A 13,394-nucleotide genomic window follows, 5' to 3' on the forward strand; every position below is an offset into this window, starting at 1 on the left:
TGACTCTTAGCCTCTCTGAATTTTATTGATTATTTTGCACACACTGACATTCAGACAGAGAAGTTCAAAAAAATATTCTAATTATCTAAAAAATAGTTTTTCTTTTTTTTTTTTTCCTGTATATCTCTTTTTTTTTTTTTCTTTTAAAGTCTGAAGAGTTTAAGCTTTACTTATTCTTAAACATATTTCCTGTCTTCTGAAATGCATTTGATTTCATACATTTATAGGCTATTAACAAGGTTTGATCAATTTCTGAACAGTTAATTTAGCAGAAAAAATATTTTCTCAGGAGTTCTGAATAGTGATTGTCCTTAATGCCTTCATGTTCTTTCAGTTTTCTTTTCAACTGAGCAAAAATATTTGTTTAATTATGGGAATACTCTTAACTATTTGAACTTCTCATTCCCTATTCTTCTATAATAGATGTATTCCTCAATACATCACTAAATTATCTTGCTTTTAATATGTTTTAAAGATTCAATATTTCAAATTCTCAGTCTATACTCCTTCTAGAACTCTAAGATACACCTTTACTGAAAGATACATATTTTTTTCCTTCTGTATAAATTCTAATTCCCAGTAATTTTATTGCAGTAGCTATTTACTTAGTTGCATAAGGTAACTGCTCACCTATTTTTTCCTCTTTATTTCGAATAAAGATACCAGACAGTGGTTTTGACTAGATGAAATTCTAGGCCTCCCTTCAGTTTTAAGTCCTCCCAAACTGTCATTTTAATCTTAAGTGGAAGGCATTCTGAGTAACAGATTCAGATCTTTTGATGGTTCTAAGCAGATTTTATGTGATCAGATAAATCTGAGAAGTAGAATAGTGTTCTGAAAATAAGCAGAGTGGAAAGCAACAGAGACAAAACACTTTTGCTCAGGCTTCACTATTACTGGATCTCAGATAAACCCAGAGGAAAAGATAAGCAAAAAAAGAACTTCTGGAGATGTTATAAGCTTTACCTTGTCTTTTGTCAATAATGTAAAGGGTATTTTTTTGGCTTATGCAGGTCTTCTGATAAAATATAGTCTGATGAAATCGATCTAAACTATTTTTTTTGGATGTTTGTTTTGCATTTTTCGTTTAATTTCATCACAGCCTATGAATTTTTAGGTTACATTCTGTAATTCCTGGGGGGGTGGGAGTGGGGAAGCCAGGGGGAAGAACTTTTGATCTGAAGGAAGAGATATGGAAGAATCTTAATTTTTTCTTTTTTCTTTTTTCTTCTTCCCAGTATTAGTCAGATGATCCACAGTGATTTACCAACTACACAGTAAATTCAATGAATGTCCAAACAATGAACCCATCTATCATGTAGCGTATTTGCACAAGTTTGCATATAGTGTAGGTTTTACAGGCAAGTTTCTGTTTCCAGTATATTGTGCATCTGTTCTGGTTTGTTACTTAAGTGCCTGAATCTCTTTTCTACAGACAGAAGAGTCATGATACCTTCATCTGAAAATAAAAGTGGATATTGCATTTCTACGTGCTTTGTGTATTGTTTGTCTTAGTATTCTTTTGAATTAAATCAGCAAGATGAAGCAGGCAACTCCTACACCATCATGTGGAATGATATGTATGAGTTATTCTTATAGGATTTATTATAAAAGTAAGATGGTTTGGATATTTTCTTCTTTTAATTAAGATTTTTAATTATTCAAATATCAAATTCAAGTAAGCACATGTGTATTTTAGACTAATAAAAGGCTTTAAAATTAAAACATAAAACTAAGAATTACCTGTTTCCTTGTTTCATGAGAAGTCTGAGACTCCAGATATCATCTTTTTTTGTATGAATGCCAAACAAACAACAACAACAACAAAAATCTGCACACAACAGCTGGTAGAGTGAGGACCAAAATGCCCTGCAGACCCCAAGGTCAGTGCAGAAGGACGGGGAGGGATGAAGAGCTCCAGGCTCTGGAGCAGCAGTTCCCCTGTGGCCTGTGGAGAGGCCCCTGGTGGAGCAGGCTGTCCTTCTGCAGCCCATGGGGCCCGTGGCAGAGCAGATCTCCACATTGCAGCCTATGGAGTATCCCACAGAGGATTAGGTGGATCTGACCTGAAGGGGGCCGTGTCCTGTGGACAGCACCCCACAGGAGCAGGCCCCGGGCCAGAGGTGCAGACAGTGGAGAGGAGCCCATGAAGGAGCAGGTGACCTGGCAGGAGCTGCCACCAGTGGGCAATTCATGTTGGAGCAATTTTCTGCATGGACCCTGTGAAAGGGAGCCATATTTGGAGCACTTGAAGAGCTGCAGCCTGTGGGAAGCCCACCTCAAGATCAGTTTGGGAAGAACAGCAACTCGTGGGAGGCACCCCATTTGGGGCAGGAAAAGAATGACCATGAAGGGTTGGCGGAGATGAGGTGACTGACCTCAACGCCCATTCCCTGTTCCTCTGTGCTGTTTGGGGGGAGGAGATGTAAGAGGGTGGATGGGGGAAGGTGTTTTTAGTTTGTTTTCTTTGTTTCTCACTTCCCTAGCTTGCTCACTTCTCTAACAGGCAATAAATCTTACCGTCTCCCTACTCTGAGTCTGGTTTGCTTGTCATAGTAATTGTTGAGTGATCTCCCTATCCTTATCTCAATGCTTGAGCCCTCTTCATTGTATTTGCTCCCCCTTTACGTTTGAGGAGGGAGAGTGAGAGAGAGGTTGTGGTGGAGTTCAGCTGCCCAGCTGGGTAAAACAATCACACAGAGACAGGTGGTTCTTTAAGCCATAGAGACAGAGGGATGGGACCTACTTCAGGGCCCTTGGGGAAGGGACTAGTCTGTCTGGGCACTGTCCTAGTGTAATGGGGGAAGGGTAGCAGGACAGTGCAGGGGGCAGCAGTCAGTGTTGGTCAAGTCCAACACTCACCCTGCACACCTGTACTACAAGGCAGGTTCAAGCTCTAGCCAGAAGGGAAAGTTGGTGGGCCAGTCAGAGATATGAGACTGGGCTGAGGGCAAAACTGCCACGTCAGTCGGGCAGAGACCAAAGGCAATTCCTTGAATTTAAAAGCAAGCACCAAGTAAAAGAGGGGCTGAATTTTGCTAAGTCACTGCAAGACCTGCCACTTGCACATGTCTGAGCTGGCCTGGAGCCCAGGCCACCAAAACCCTACCTGAAGGGAATGTACTCAGAGCCCTGACATGTGATTGGTTTTCTAAAGGAGGACTCTCCAAAACCTGTAATCCATGTTTTAGCAAATTAAACCATTTAGGAAAGCTGATATGTACCTGGCAAACCTTAATATTAGCAATTAATGAATTGCTAAATAAAATTCGTTAAGAGAAAGAGCTGTATTAAAATATATATATGGTGTTATCTATTTACGTCTTTGGGAAAGCCAGAACATTGCAATGCAGTATGCCAGTGAATAGGAAAATCACAAGTTAAATGGGAAATCCAGATTCCTGTCTTTGCTCAGATGCAAATTAAATGGCCATGCCCTATTCAAAAACAGTCAACATTGATGTTTGTTAAGCCTCTGTAGGATGATAAGCATTGAAATACAAATATTTGGTTTGAATCAATCAAAACAGAGCTTTTGATATCACACTTTCGTATTAAAAACCCTCACCACTGACATGACATACTTAAATGACCTCTGAACTATTTTTTATTTTATGTATGTATGTATTTATTTATTGTGCATGCAGAATAAATATATATCAAAATACACTAAGGAGGATAGATTTTTGTTTCCATCTTATCTCCCTTTGGTAGCAATGAAAACAAGCACGTATAATAAAATCTCTAAATAGGAATAAGAAAAGCATGTTATAAAACAGAAGTAACTGTCTACATCATAATTTATACTGGAAAAATGTACTACATAAAAAACATGTACAGCACTCACAAAGGCGGGAAGGAGAGGAAAAAAGCTTTAGTTTTCAAAGCTTCTACTATTGCATTTAGCATACCTGTCCTGTCTCCTTTAAGAAGCCAAACCAACTTCACTGAAACTTCAAAATTAAAAGCAATGAAGCATTTTAAATGCATGCTATCAGGTTCAATATATTGAATCTTAGACAATAATTGCTTATCTTGCTGAGACGACAGCTGCAGGCAATGCAACAACTCAGTGTTAGTACATACTATCTTCTACTGGCTATATGAAAATGTAAAAGCCATTTTTTATATTATCTACATAATACTGTATCTATGTATCTACATTATCTACTGTAGATAATACTATGTAATATTATCTACAGTAGATAATGTAGATAATATTACATCATAACTTCAAATGATAAGCTAATATCAAATATCAATGAAAATGACATGTCCCACATCATCACAATAGATTGTCTAGAGACCATACATGGGACCATGAATACACTGGTTCTAGGAAACTAGAATTATATAACATACATACAAACAGATAGTTAGATTCCTAAGTAGTCTAATTACAATACATTAGTTGTGTTTGCATGAATAGAAAACATATAATCATATGTTTCATATGATTATATGAAAATCATATAATCATTATAATCATTTAATATGATGTCTGGCATTTTATCAATATAGATTTTTAATTAATGACTATTAACTTATGTAGTTTATGATCATGACTCTTAGATAGACTAGCAAAAATTATTCTGATATCTGTTACATTACCTAAAGACAATGTTTTCTGAATACATACTAAACAGACACACACACACAAAACACTAAAATTATGTATTAATAATTAATTAAGTATTAATTAATAAAATGCAAAATGTTACAGAAAAAAATGTGATGGAATTCATCAGTGTTTTTGTTGTAATTATTTATTGTCCTTGCTTGGTAAAAAGGAAACAGAATAAGTACTATATTATTAATTTCTGTGATAATCATAACAACTTATTTTTGTAGTTGATGTACAATGTAACAACACAACTGTATCATGCTCAGCACAGACAGCAAAATATGGAATATTCCATTAGTCTACTACAAACCTCTTGCTCCTAATATCACTTTCATGATATATGTTTTGCTTTCTTTAGTTATTTTTCTGGCATTACATGTAGAGTTTCCATAGAAAATTACTGTCACATTTAATCAGTCAGGAAGTGTGACCTAGATGAGTGGACAGTGAGACAATTGAAGAGTGAGGCAATGTGGATGGCAGAACTCAGAGGGTTGTGCTTAGTGGTGCAGAATCTAGCTGGAGGCCTGAGCTAGCAGTGTCCCTCAGGGGTCAAGACTGGGTCCAGTCTTGTTCAACTTATTCATCAGCGACCTGGACAATGGAATAGAGTGCACTCTTAGCAAGTTTGCTGAAGAAACAAAGCTCCGAGGAGTGGCTGATAACCCAGAAGGCTGTGCAGCCATTCAAAGGGACCTTGACAGGCTGGAGGGATGGGCTGAGGGGAATCACATGAAGTTCAACAAGGGCAAGTGCAGGGTCCTGCACCTCGGGAGGAATAACACTAAGCACCAATATAGGCTGGGGTGGTGAGCTGCTGGACTGCAGCTCTGCAGAGAGGGACCTGGGAGTCCTGGTGGACAGAAGGCTCACCATGAGCCAGCAATGTGCCCCTGTGGCCAAGAAGGCCAACAGTATCCTGGGTTGCATTCAGAAGAGTGTTGCCAGCAGGTCAAGGGAAGTGATCCTCCTCCTCTGCTCAGCCCTGGTGAGGCAGCACCTGGAGGTTTGTGTCTGGTTCTGGTTCTGTCTGCTCCCCAGTACAAGAGGGACATGGTACTACTGAAGTGAGTCCAGAGGAGTTCTACTAAGATGATAAGTGCCTATCATATGAGGACAGGCTGAGAGAGCTGTTAGCCTGGAAAAGAGAAGACTGAGAGGAGACCTCAATAATGTGTATAAATATCTGAGGGGAGGGTGTCAAGAGGTTGGAGCCAGTCTCTTTTCACTTGTGCCCAATGAGATAAGAGGCAACGGGCACAAACTGACGCACAGGAAGTTCTGGCTGAATATTATGGGAGATTTCTTAACTGTGAGGATGACAGAGCACTGGAACAGGTTGATCTGAGTCTCCTTCTCTGAAAGGAGACCTGCCTGAATGTCATCCTGCGCAACATGCTCTAGGTGATCCTGCTCAGGGGGGTTGGACTAGATGATCTTCAGAGGGCCCTCCCAACCTTGGCCATTCTGTGATTCTATGATTCTGCGATCATTTAATTATGCCATACATATAACACTTACTCCCCAAATGAAAGGCATGGTTTCTTTAACAAAGTTGTCATAACTGTGTAGTACTGTGTTTTGATCCAGGGGCGGGTTTACAGGCAGGATTGTAGGATAGTGAGTAGATAGAGAGACTAGGCAGTAGATATACACCGCCCTGCAATAGTGGTGTATAATTAAAGTTATTAGATTAAACATCTATACATTCTAAACAAATTATTAACTTTAGAAGTCTTATGGATCATTACTTTGTATTGCTTCATCTGAAAGATGTGGAATCATAGAATGATTTAGGTTGGAAGGGACCTTAAAGATCACCTAATTTCAACCACCCTGCCATGGGCAGGGACACCTCCCACCGGACCAGGTTGTTCAAGACCCCGTCCAACCTGGCCTTGAAGACTTCCAGGGGTGGGGCACCCACAACTTCTCCAGGCAATATCGGGAATAGATATATTTTTTCAAAACATTAGTCAGCACAGACCTTCCTAAAATGTTTTTTTCAGCTCATTGGAGATTGACTGACATGTGATGATGTACTCTTGAGACCTATCCTATTTTCAGTAGCTAAATAAAATTAGTAAATGTTCCAAATATTATGTTTTTCTGTAAATTACTGAGTTATTATTGAGAAAGGAGAGCAAAGATGATTGTGGGTCAGAAAAGAAATGAATATTGTGAACAGTAAAACAATTTAGTTTTTAAAATACAATCAGTGATATGATGTTGTAGTAGATCCCTGTATTTTGAATTATACTCTCCAAATTAAAATGTCAGCAATTAAGTACTGTATAACTACTGTATTTTAAAAATAAAAATATTTTTTCAGAGATTTGCTAATTAAGTAGAAATAATGTATAGAGTACAACCCTCTGAACATTCTTTGATTTTTTTCCCCATAAAATTTGTACTCAAATGTCCAGTTTAACTTATTTTAAAAGTGCAGAAATTATGTTGAGACTAGTAGGTGTTATTCCAGCAATTAATTTGGGGCACATAATGTATTCTGGCTACTGAATCCAGGCAACTGTAAATATATGTGTGTAATTCTATAGTGAGTATGAGATAAGGTTTTGTTCAGATCCTCGGACACAGAGAAGCACAATACAGCACTATAAAATACCACAGTCCCATTATTATCCAAATAGAGTCTAAAATACCTGGGAAGATCTTAGGTTTTAGGCATTGTATATTGGTCTATTCCTGCAATTGATCTGTGAATAGAGCACTTGGGACCCTTTGGGTGTATTGGTGATGCAGAGAAAATAAGGAATTGTATATGTTTCCAATACATGTTTACCCTGGTGAACCCATTACCATAGTATGCCTGTTTTGTCAGCCACTGTGAAATTAATTCTACGCAATGTTCTTATGAGTCCTTGGAGATGCATATCTCTACCTTCACCTAGTGAAATTGCCCATAAAAATCCAATTTGAGTGGTGAAGTTGCCCATGAAACACCACTGCTCAGTCACTCTTGCAGGCTTTTTTGTCCCTAAAATACCAACATGACTTTCTGAAATTCTACAATTCTAATTATTCTAGGATGATATGCAAAAGAACACACAAGTGATGCAACTCAGATTGCAACAGGTTATGAAGGATCTTCCCAATGGAGAAGGGAGCAAGACAAAGGTAGAACAGTTCTTTCACAGGTTTGTTAGGCTCCAAAGACTAGTTTATTGCTCAGGGTCCTGGCGAAAGTTAATTATTTGTGTCACTTGATACAAGTGAGGTCTCCCATCATGAATCAGGTAATCAACAGACATAACAAAATGTTGTGATCATTAACAGTCAGAAGGGAAACCTTGCGGATACAATAGACAGTTTCGTGCAAACATCAGCTCAGTTTTCAATAGCAATCAATAAAGCAAATAAGAGTTATTTGAAAAAGAACAGAGAATATCAGTATTATAGATGTACAGTTTACCTAACAATGAGTAATTAAGTTTCTGTAGCACTGGAAAAAGTTAGGGGAAGAGTAGCAAAAGTAATGGAAAGTACACATCAACAGTATCATAGTTCACCCTGCTTTGAGCAGGAATTTGGACTAGATATTTTCTGATTAAACTGTCTTATGAACAATTAGAGTCCTTCAGAAATCACCTTCAGGACACACAGCAGTATTTAGCAGATGTGAACAGACATATAAAATAAGCATGCAAATCTGTTAACTATTATCAGCATAATTTCCTTTCCGTGGGCAAAGCATTGTTGAAATTTTTAATACAACCTTATAATAAATAAGACCCAGTAATAGTTATCTACAGAAAATTAAGACAGGAAAAAAAATAGATAAAGAAATCAAGTGGCCAGGATACTGCTGAGCAACAGCAGAGAAATAAAACTAAATGAATTACTTCAGAATCTGCAAGGGAGACATAAATTTTTAAATAGATACTCACTGAGACTAAAGTAAGAGTAAAGATATGTAAAGAGTAAAGTGATAACTTGGGGAGCCCTGGATGAATTACTGTTAATGGGAAAACAAAAAGGCCACATAGACTAGGGCCTGTAGGCAAATGCTTTGTCTATCAAGATGTTTATGGTCAGGTTTATAGTCCAGATTTAAGACTATAATTGCAGGGCACAGACACTGTAATTTACCAGATATGTTCTATGTTAGATAATGACTGTGAAGTGAGTGTTGTTAAGTTATATGTTTAGACATCTTGTGCAGTAAGATATATAGAGGAACAGAGACTGAAGGGAATAATAGGACCACTACAATTATTGTCAGTGAAAAGCACAATGAAGGAATGGGCTTTCAGGGAGCTTAGGTCTCTGGATTATAACATGTCTACAGAAGAAAAAAAAAAAAAAAAAAAAAAAAAAGAGCAGCAAACAGCTCCAGAGACCCACTGGCATCCACATATTCATCTCATAAAAGGGCACTAGGGTTAAACCATCTCGAAGTTGTCTCTTCAATTACTTTAAAAGGCTAAAAGAATGATGATCTTTTTCTAAGGCCTTGTTACACTGGATAGTCCCTGCAGGTGAAAAAAGATAATCAGACTGACAAAATTCAATGAACAGACAGTTAGTGCTCTGTACTGCACAAGCCAACAGCCTGGAGACAAGGGAGGAATGTCAAGTCCCAGTTTATTATTGCTTCAGTGGGCTTGTTAACTGTTGCTTTTTTTAGTTGCATAACATTGATGATATTTTGGATGTCACTTGAATCTATTACCACATGCTCAACTCCTCTTAAATGCTTGCTTGAAGCACTGGACCAAACTGTAATCTCAGTTACCACGGTGTAAATTAAGAGTAACTCCAGTACAGTCACTGGACTAACCTCAGTTCAGAAGAAAGCTCTCTGAATATACGCTGTGAATTTGCCTAGGAGTTTTTTTCTGGCGCATAAGTACATGTGAAATTACCCCTGAAAAACTTTCATATAGCTATCCAGAATGTGTACAGCATGCATTGGTTCTTCTTCCCTGTAAACAACAAAGGTATTCTTTCCTGACTCCTGACTCATCCAGTCATCATCCCACTCCTAGATTTTGTACTACACTTGTGTGTCTCATAAGGAACAGAGAAGCTGAAAAAAAGTCTTTAAAAATAGCCCTGAGAATTTTAATACCAAAACAAGACATGCTCAAAATTTTGTTTATAGGCAAAGAGAAAAAATACACTATATACATACAAACCAAGATTTTATTGTTAGTATATGTTAAAAATAAACATTATTAACCAGTTAATTATCCCATTAAAAGAAATAATAATATATAAATTGATATTTTTATTATTTAATAATTATTTAATTATTTATTAAATATATGCTCTGCAGCTCCTACTATGGATATCACAGAAGAAGTGTTATCTCCTGTTGTTATGTTCGCTCTTCCCTTGCTTCTATATCCTCAGTTTTCTTTCTAGTGTTCATCATTGTGAGTGGGGTGTTACAGTGAATTGTTAGCATCTGGAGACCTTTGCCAAGATGGAAAGATATAATGTTCATGTCATTATGTTTTTCTTCTTCTCTCTATAGTATATTTTGTGTCATATTCATATGTTTGGTAGAATCCTCTTTCTTCAGTTGTCTTCATCTCCAAGTTATATCCAGATTGAGTGGGTGTTTTTAATGTATGTTAAGTTCTCTGTTCTCTTTGTTACCCCCAGAAATGGTTATATCCAGCTCCAGGCAGGTCAACATTTCTTTAACTGATCACAGTTGAGTGGTTTATAGTTGGAGGATATCCACTGATATTCACTAAGTGTGTTCTTATCAGCCGGTGTCCATACTCCTCTATGCTGTATCCTGTGTCCCCAGTTCTCAAGAGCTATGCCATCATATCAGGCCTGCATCATAGTGTTAAATTTGTAGAACCATGGTGCTACCATACAAGTTAGCTATAGATACGATGTAAATTAAAATAATGATAATAATGTTTTTACAGTGAAACCAAATAAATCATATCTGCAGGTAAGACATGAAAAATTCATAAAGGCAAACCTGGAAAACCACAGACTATATGCCTTGCAAACTTAGTATAAAGTTTACAGACTGTAACCAGCAATGGCAATACCACATGGCAAGTCTATAGATTAACAGGTACAGCCTTCACTTTTCCTCTGGTTTATGCTTTGTGGGTTTTGGGAAGATTGTTTTTTGGGAAGCAGGTGAGATTGGACTAGATGATCTTCAGAGGTCCCTTTCAACCTTGGCCATTCTGTGATTCTGTGATTCTGTACTGAGAGTCATAAATATACAGGCTCACAGCCCCTCCAGTAAAAATTGAAGTAAAACAAGTATACTAAAGCAGATTTTCATTCTTGAATCATCCTTAAATTATTCCTCTAACCTAGCAAGTACTATACATTGCATGAGAATTTGAATCACTTCATCAGAAGATACTAAGCTAGTGCCACAACAGAAAGTCCACTAATCTGTGTTTTTTTTTTTCTAGATTATATTTTCAGTGTTGCCCAAGATAAGTGGTTTTTATTTTTTTATTTATCTCTCCTTAATAAGAGACAGGCAGTTCTCAAATCAAGCAATTCATGGTAACTTATTAGGCTACAGTCACTGGATCATATGTGTGAGCACCTGCTTTCTTATCTCACGTGCCTTACTACAATATTTGTTCATCCTCATTGAAAATGTCATTTCAAACTCCAGCAGCTGATTGAGTAACTTATGCAATACACATTACACTCTGCATTTTAAAAGAAACAGATAATTTATAATAATTCTGATTTTGATATACCAAGAAATTTTAAAAAGAGGAGAAAAACACACCAGGAGTTATAGTTTTTGTTAACAAGAATAAGTGATTACATTGTGACCACATAAGATAAAAATGTGGTCTAAGATAAAAATCTGGAGAATGTATCTGGATGTAATGAAGTACATCATTAATTAAGGATGTTATAAATGGCTCAGTATTCAAAATAGGATTATAATCAAAGTTTACAATTTATTAAAGGAATAGAGGTAAGCAAACAGCGCTGGGTGCGCCAGGAGTCTCCGCTCCACCAGGACGCACACAAGTTACATCAAGCAGCTGATTTTCATGCTCCTAGACTAATACATATTCATTACTACTTCTAAAAAAAATAGGTTATTATAATTAGCTTCTGGGATCCAGTCCCTCCTACTGGAGCATGCACATCAGTCTCCGGTGGTCCCTCTGGGAGTCTCTAGGGGTCTTTCATGCTGAAGGCTCGTAGTCTTCCTCTCCAAGTTTTTTTCTTGTCCTTCCCCTTTGTACTCCTTGGCAGCATGTCAAGCTTACACAGCGTCCCCTGCAAGTTTTGTCTCCTAGCCGTCCTTCAGCTTCTTTTTTTTTCTTCTCCTTAATCTCCTGGCCACGTGGCCAGATATCAGGGGCTTGCATAGTGTCCCATTCAGAATCCATAACAGTCACTAGTTGTTAGCAGTTGTTCTGAAACCCCCAGACATCAGAGACTTCAAAGAAAGAACATACAAACACAAATAGCTCTCTTATTGACACTTCACGAGTAGTTAAAACATTCCTCACAGGCCATTCACAGGGACAGTCACACCTATAGCAATGCTAAATCAACCACAAAGAAGACAAAAAAGGCTGTAACTGTTAGAAATAAGTGTTCAGAATAACAAAAGCAAATAGGCTCATGGATTTGAGGAACATTTCTGAAGATTTGATAGTTTGACTATAATGAGGGGGAGACTGGGACACACTGGGAGGAAAGGGAAGAAATGTTCCATACTGACACGAATCAGATGAACATGTATCACAAGGAGAATGCAGATCTCTTGGGATTCTTGAAAAGAAAGAAAAATATTTTATTCATATAAGAAAAGTCTTTAATAAGGCTTGAAATGTGAATCATTAGGGATTTTAATTAATGTCCCATTGATTACTCTGGAAGGTTGTTTATTCCTGGAGGATATGCTTTCAAAGATTTCTGAGAAGTCTTCAAAATCAAAAGCTTTTAGTGACAAGACTCTAGAAACACTATTCTGTGTGAATAAGTAGAAGCTGATGAATATATTAATTAATTTGATTTAACCATCAATTCTTAGGAAAATTCCTGACATCTATTAAAGTTTCTTAACATTTTACAGAAAGATACCTTTTGGAAATATGGAAGAATGATATTTAAAATGAATATTTGTCTGAAAACAGTGATCTGTGTGTTACATGTTCAGATACCTCAGTGATTAGTCTCGTAAAGTCTTTCTTCATTTAGGAGAAAACAATGGAAGCTTGGAAGTCATTATGGAGATAATGTCAAATCAAATTAGAAATAAAACAAGTACTCTATCTAAGAGGAGAAAGTTCTAAAAAAAAAAAAAAAAAAAAAAAAAAGATGAAAAGAATGAAAAGGTGAATAATGGAAGCAGGCAAAGAATTAGCTATAATTAAAGTGCAAAGAGGATTAATGAATGTTGAAATGCAAACCTGAAATAATAGCTAGGGAATTATTTTGTTTAGGTTAACACCCTATTATGCTTGTAGGATAAGCTGATAAAATAAAGAAATAAACCCTCTCCTTACACATATTTCACGAATAATGGTACTTATTCTAAAATAAATAAACATGATAAAATAGTACGTGTGTCTTGCTCCTTCACTTACATGAAGTCAGGAACAAATTCACATACTCACAGAATGGTTGAGATTGGAAGGGGCCTTTTAAGGTCTTCTGATTCATCAACACTGCTGAAGCAGGGTCATCTAGAGCAGGTTGCCCAGGACCACATCCTGGCATCTTCTGAAGATCTCCAAAGACAGAGAATACACGGCCTCTCTGGGCAACCTGTGCCAAGACT

This window comes from Netta rufina, assembly GCF_964035555.1.
Source record: "Netta rufina genome assembly, chromosome: 2".
Taxonomy (NCBI): domain Eukaryota; kingdom Metazoa; phylum Chordata; class Aves; order Anseriformes; family Anatidae; genus Netta; species Netta rufina.